This window comes from Alosa pseudoharengus, unplaced genomic scaffold, assembly GCF_046254945.1.
Source record: "Alosa pseudoharengus isolate Yale_2024_CS ecotype anadromous, Long Island Sound unplaced genomic scaffold, YU_APseudo_1.1 YU_APseudo_1.1_scf_11, whole genome shotgun sequence".
NCBI classification, from domain to species: Eukaryota; Metazoa; Chordata; class Actinopteri; order Clupeiformes; family Clupeidae; genus Alosa; species Alosa pseudoharengus.
In genome coordinates, this window is record NW_027468576.1 from 36,138,464 (window position 1) to 36,145,139 (window position 6,676).

Consider the following 6,676-nt stretch of genomic DNA (forward strand, 5'->3'; position numbering starts at 1 on the left):
TTGTTTGTTGAGTGTGTGTGTTTGTGTGTGATGAGGTTAGTTTGTTGAGTGTTTGTGTGTGATGAGGTTAGTTTGCTTGTCATGTGTGTGATGAGGTTAGTTTGTTGAGTGTGTGTGTGACGAGGTTAGTTTGCTTGTCATGTGTGTGACGAGGTTAGTTTGCTTGTCATGTGTGTGATGAGGTTAGTTTGTTGAGTGTGTGTGTGACGAGGTTAGTTTGCTTGTCATGTGTGTGACGAGGTTAGTTTGCTTGTCATGTGTGTGATGAGGTTAGCATGTGTCAGGGTGTTACGGAGATGCTGAGATCCTCCTGCTGACGGAGCTACTGCACTGCGCAGACACCCTATTCTGTTTTCTTCTAGAAGTTTCTGCAGCCCAGCGTGTGCAGAGTGCATGATGTCCTATCTAACCCCCCTAGCCTTCAGACTTAGCCTGCATGCATTCCCATATAGCATCCACTCCTCTTAATTTAGCGCTCTTATTATCCAGACAATGAGCCCTATCTTACTGCACTGCGCTTGGTATCTATGACATGCTCTGTATCTATGACATGCTTTATATCCAAACTACATAGAATGTACTGTATGGAGAAACATACTGTGTACATTTCACAGGACAGAATGAAACTAGATCCTTTATAGTCGACTTACATATCTTATTCACAATGTACTCAACCACAACAACGATACAAATATCTCCAGGATAAATATATATGAATATATATATATGTTATTTTCATATATACATATATAATATATTATATATATATATATGAAAGTAATCTTTTAAAAAAAATAAACCCTTGTAATAAATCTTCTGTGTGCGTGTTGTTTGTTTCCTGTTTGCTGTTCATGTTCTGCTGTTTATTATCCGTGTTAGGGATTGTTTGACTCTGATTAGAGGCAGAGACTCTCTAATGAGGACACACAGCACTCAAAGTATCCTCCAAATGCATGGGGTTAGTTTGTAATGTCAATAGAGCTCAAAAGTCCCGCCCCCTTTCCGTACAGCAAGTAAGAATCCAGTTAATTTTCTCCATTGAGAACTGGATTATAAGCCATAAAATTGTAACCGTCTAGATTTGGTAGACTTAAAACCAGCCATGACATAACTAAGCGATTGTATATACAGTACGCTCTTATAGGCACCAAAAGTTCATGGGGCATCTATCTTGTTTTGAGAAAATATGTGTTTATTTTACGGGGTCCTACTTCATCTAGTACATAATGAAGTACAGTGTAACAACCTATGTAGCAATATGTAATATCACTTTATGTTGTATTGTACGTGACCTACAGGTCATTAGCACACGTGTAATAAGAAGTGCTTGTCACAATACTTTTCCAAAGTGGCCTCTCTTTTTGGGGAAGGAAAAAAAGAGGCTAGGTGGTGAAGTTTGGGACTCTTGACACCCTAACATTAAAGGCACACTATGCATGTTTTTTAGCTTAATATGCAAGTTTTTTAGCTTAACAGCTTCAGTCATTGGAATGGTTATATGACTTTTTTCGGGTTGAATGGTGGCCGTCTCGCTTCTCCCTAGCGCCTGTGAGCGGAAAAACCACCCTTGCAACTGTGGGCCGGCGGACCGACGGCCTCAGTGTCAGGAAGTATACCGAGTGTAACGAATTGCTTTACTGCATTCAAATAAACATACACGCCAGGCACCGGCTAGAACATACATGGGCAACATACGGCCCGCGTGCCACATCCGGCCCGTGGGCTTTCCCTGACCGGCCCGCGTAAGGTCTGTGAAAGAACAATAGTCAAGAGCCTAGCATAGAGATAATGCACGCAAATCAATATTGTTGCTTTTATTTTGAAAGCGACTGCTATTTGTACGCCCATACATTTGTGCGTGGATGCATACGATGTAAACACCCTCACTGATGTGCTGGTGAATAGAATTTATGCTTCTGCGTCGACACAATGCAGTTGCCTTTAAGTCGGCGTAAACCTTTCAAAGTTTTGTGTCTCTTATGTCTGCGTCGCTCACCACCGCAAAGGTTGTCAGAACGAACTCCTGCTGTTTGTTGGAGATACGAAGTGTTAATTTCAAAACGTTACTGGCAGAGAGACAGTTTACATTCGGATAACCCCGTCACTGTAACCAAAATATGTCTGAGTTTATTTGCAAAGCTTATGTTAGCGAACTAGTATGATGCTACTACCCACAGGTTGCTTGAAGCAGCCGGCTCAACACACATGGCGAGTTGACCAATCACAGTTTTGTGCATAAAGTTAAAGCAAAAACATAGCCTACATTCTTAAAATAGTTTTCTTTGTGCATGTTGATTAACTAATGACAGCCTACTATTGTCTGCTTCACATTTTCATAGTCTAATTCTGCATAGAGTTAATTTAATGATGGTAATGATTTAATGATGAAATATTGCTGAGTATTGATGAAATGGTGGCACAGGCCTATGGTTGTACTGACTCCTTCACATTTTCATGGCCTAGCCTAATTATATAGATATTGTAGTACTTTTTTATATCAGCCTTTGAAAACTGAAAAAAAAATGTCAATGTCAAAAAATCATTTTCGAGAATGAGGATTAAATACTGGACATAGATTAAATAGCCTATTGCTGTTTTTCCTTGGTCTCCCTCACATTTTCATCTGTTCTTACGAGTAGTAAACAAAACCATATGATTTACTTAATGTTATACAAGAACAGAATAGAATTGGACAAAATTGAGTTCAGACTTGAGTTTGGTATTTTGGGTCTCTTTGGGCCCTCCTCAACAGTCCCAGTTTGTCATGTGGCCCCTTGGGGAAATTAGTTGCCCACCCGTGGGCTAGAACAAGGTAGCGATGGAGTTTCTCAGACATTCGTCATGACAGAGCCAGCGAAAAAGAAGCAAAAACCGAGAAAACAGTAAGGAAATTGCCAATACTGCATAGTTTGCCTTTAAAGCATAACTCTGGAGTAAAAAAAAACATTTAGGGTCTATTTACGGTAGTTAACAAGTTCATTGAGAGCATTTACGTTAAATTACGTTAATTGGTGTTGTTTTGAACAAGAACAAGACCATTTTTTGCTAGCCTGACGTAGCCATACTCAATTTTGTGGGCAGGGCTAAATTCGGACTGGCTTCTGGGCTAGCTTTTTGCATCAACACTGAATGGGCTTATAATGAATGTTAGGGGGACCAGCTACTACGTTAAAAAACAAACGCTCTTTTATACCACTGACAATGCTCAAAATATAATTAGACTTCTGTAGTAGTATGGTGAGGGACGCTACCGACAAACCGAAGTATTGTTAATGTAGAGTGTACAGAGAGGTCATCACAAGACCTGTATCTGAAGCCTTCATGGTCCCGTGGTGTCAAATCAGTGGACGGGTTCGACTTCTTCCAGCGTTATGAAAAACTGGCTGAACGTAAGGCATGTTTGTATTGTAAGATTCAGCCAGATCTGCACAACGCTGCAAGATCAAACCATAAAACAGCCTTAACTGCCCAAAGCGTGTTACCAAGATGGCCGCTGAATGGGGGGGACTTGTTAGAGGCTGGCTCTTGTTTGTGTGCTGTGAGGCTGGGCTGGGTTGGGTAGGAGTTGGGCTGGGCTGGGTAGGAGATGGGCTGGGTTGGGTTGGGTAGGAGTTGGGCTGGGCTGGGTAGGAGTTGGGCCGGGCTGGGTAGGAGATGGGCTGGGTTGGGTAGGAGTTGGGCTGGGCTGGGTAGGAGTTGGGCCGGGCTGGGTAGGAGATGGGCTGGGTTGGGTAGGAGTTGGGCTGAGTTGGGTAGAGTAGGAACACCACAACCCTAACCCCAACGCCTCCTTCACACCAGACGCGTGACGTGTGCAGGGCGGCCGTATTACCGTTTCCATTTCGGCGCCCGTGTTAACAGAGTAGAGATTTCACACTGTCTCTGTGAGACGTGTCTCTGGTGCTAGCCTGCTAGAGATTAGAAGTGGTGCCTATTTTTCACACAAGAAGCAAGCGTGTAGGAAGCGGTCCTGTGACGCGATACAATGAAAGATAGTATCAGCTCCTTAGCAACCCCGTATCAGAGATGTTTCTGGTGTGATACAGTGGTGATGGAACAGAGCTGAAACCCAGTGGCTGTATCACTACCTCCTTAATCCTTAAATTTCCCCTTGGGGATCAATAAAGTACCCATCTACCTAATCTATCCCTAATCCACCCCCCCCAGTGGCTGTACCATCATCCTCACACACTGCAGAAGCAAACACACACACAAACACCACAGACAGCAGACACTGAGTATCAATAATGCTGTTTATTCACCTATCCCAACACGGCAGGTCGCCATGGCACCCAGAGCTGGGCCGGGGCCTCGGCGTTCCGTCTGCACAGACATCAGGACAGGAAAACACAGACCTTACAAAAAAATCAACTTTAAATAAAACACTTTGGGTAACTACAGAATTGGCACAAACTTCTTTGCAAAAAAAATATAAGTAAATAAAAACAGGTGTACCTTTGAACATTCAGTTTCATGTAAGAGAAGATATGAAAGAGCCACCAGACGCTTCCAACACACAGACCCATGTAGTACCCAGGGGCCTACACACACACGGGCCCATGTAGTACCCAGGGGCCTACACACACACACGGGCCCATGTAGTACCCAGGGGCCGGCTGGCCTCAGCCCTAAACCTTACAGGATGCAGTGCACACACACACACACAAACACACACACACATAGATCCAGTATGCAATAATACCATCAGTGATGCACAATCCAGAACTCAACTGGGAAAGGAAGGAAGGAGAAAAGAGGGGGATAAGAAAGGAGAAAAGAGGGAGAGGGAGAAAAGAGGGGGATAAGAAAGGAGAAAAGAGGGAGAGGGAGAAAAGAGGGGGATAAGAAAGGAGAAAAGAGGGAGAGGGAGAAAGCCCTGTGCGATGATAGACTGATAAGGAGAGAAACACTCATAAGGCAAAACAGACAAACATCCCCAAAGATAGAGAATAGGAGGTCAGTACAGCCACGACAGCGTTTGTGTGTGTGTGTGTTTATGTGAGCAAGAGGGGCTTTGAGTTTGAGACATTGCATCAAGTTTAGAACTCTCAGCTGCATAGGCTTAACATCCAATTAAATATAACCTGATCACATTCCAGTGACTGACCACATGACTTCAACTGAGATGTGCACATAGGTGCAGTGTGTGTGTGTGTGTGTGTGTGTGTGTGTGTGTGTGTGTGTGTGTGTGTGAGAGAGAGAGATTAAAGTTGTGGTGCTTCAGTCAAGAGCACAGGGAGAAATACATTCAGGTGACTGCACTGCTCTTGCATGGTTCTGCTAGGAGGGCTGCTGACAGACTGCATTGCTAACAGACTGCATTGCTAACAGACTGCATTACCAATAGACTGCATTGCTAACAGACTGCATTACCAATAGACTGCATTGCTAACAGACTGCATTGCTAACAGACTGCATTGCTAACAGACTGCATTACCAATAGACTGCATTGCTGACAGACTGCATTGCTAACAGACTGCATTGCCAATAGACTGCATTGCTGACAGACTGCATTGCTAACAGACTGCATTGCTGACAGACAGCATTGCTAACAGACTGCATTACCAATAGACTGCATTGCTAACAGACTTCACTGCTAACACACATCATTGCTAACAGATTGGGTTGCTAACAGATTTCACTGCTAACATGCAACATTGCTAACAAACTGTGTTGCTAATAGACTGCATTGCTGTATGTACATTATAGTCACACGTTAGCATAGCCACACATCACCTTCAGCTCCGTACAGTACATGTAGTGCAAAGTGAAACCAGACCAGTGTTTTCCAGATGCATATGTGCAGTACACAAGAGAAGAGCTGTCAATCAAGGACATCAGGATTAAATCCAGTTATTGCAATGAGCCAGTGTGAGCAGACTCAGACTCTATGAGATGTGAACGGCTTCCAGATGCCATCCTAGAATCCTTGGGACCCAAGGCAGATCCTGTCACCATGGATACGCAGCTGCCTGCCAGGTCCACTGGAACCCAGCACTGTAACCAAGCAGCTAAAAGGAACATTCCTCTCTACAGAACCATAGAACACACACAGAACACTCCCCATGGGGGAACCACAGACCGATACAGAACATTCCCCACTGGAGAACCACAGACCGATACAGAACATTCCCCACTGGAGAACCACACTATACAAACAAACTAACAGACACTAACCCTCTAGGTACCAGAACACCTGAATGTGAAGAGGGTTTACATTCACACATCTGCAACAGCCAAGCCAGCACTTCAGCAATGGATGTTTATGTGTGTATAGAGTGTGTATAGTATGTATATGTGTGCGTGTGTGCGCGCGTGTGTGTGTGTGTGTGTGTGTGTGTGTGTTCGTGTGTGTGTGTGAGACACAGTGTAGAACAACATTCTAATCTCCACAGGGTGCTGATGCCTTTTACAGAATCAGGGTCGGTTGAGTAATGTGTGTGTGTTTGTGTGTGTGTGTGTGTGTGTGTGTGAGAGAGAGAGTCCTGACGTCAGAATGCCTTTGGAGAGGGAGTTGCGTAATGCACCTCAAAGCCACAGTCAGGCCCACCTGCTGGGGCTAGCCCTGCTGCTCGGGGACACTGATTGGCTGTCTCCGCGGTAACCGCTTTCCTACTGTCCTCCACACAGGACTGGTGAACTTTCTTATGTGGGGTCACCTGCCAATCAAACTAAA

The 6,676-nt window shown here is 44.3% G+C and overlaps 1 protein-coding gene across 2 annotated transcripts in view; it reads right to left on the minus strand.

Annotated features, from left to right (window-relative positions):
- Positions 1-4,239: 4,239 nt before the first annotated feature.
- usp13 (ubiquitin specific peptidase 13) overlaps positions 4,240-6,676 on the minus strand; it is a 40,390-nt gene continuing 37,953 nt past the window's right edge. For both annotated transcript variants that reach the window (XM_076279078.1, XM_076279077.1), the window contains one exon: positions 4,240-6,676. This exon is cut by the window's right edge and continues 810 nt beyond it. The gene's annotated coding sequence lies outside the window, so the exon portion shown is untranslated.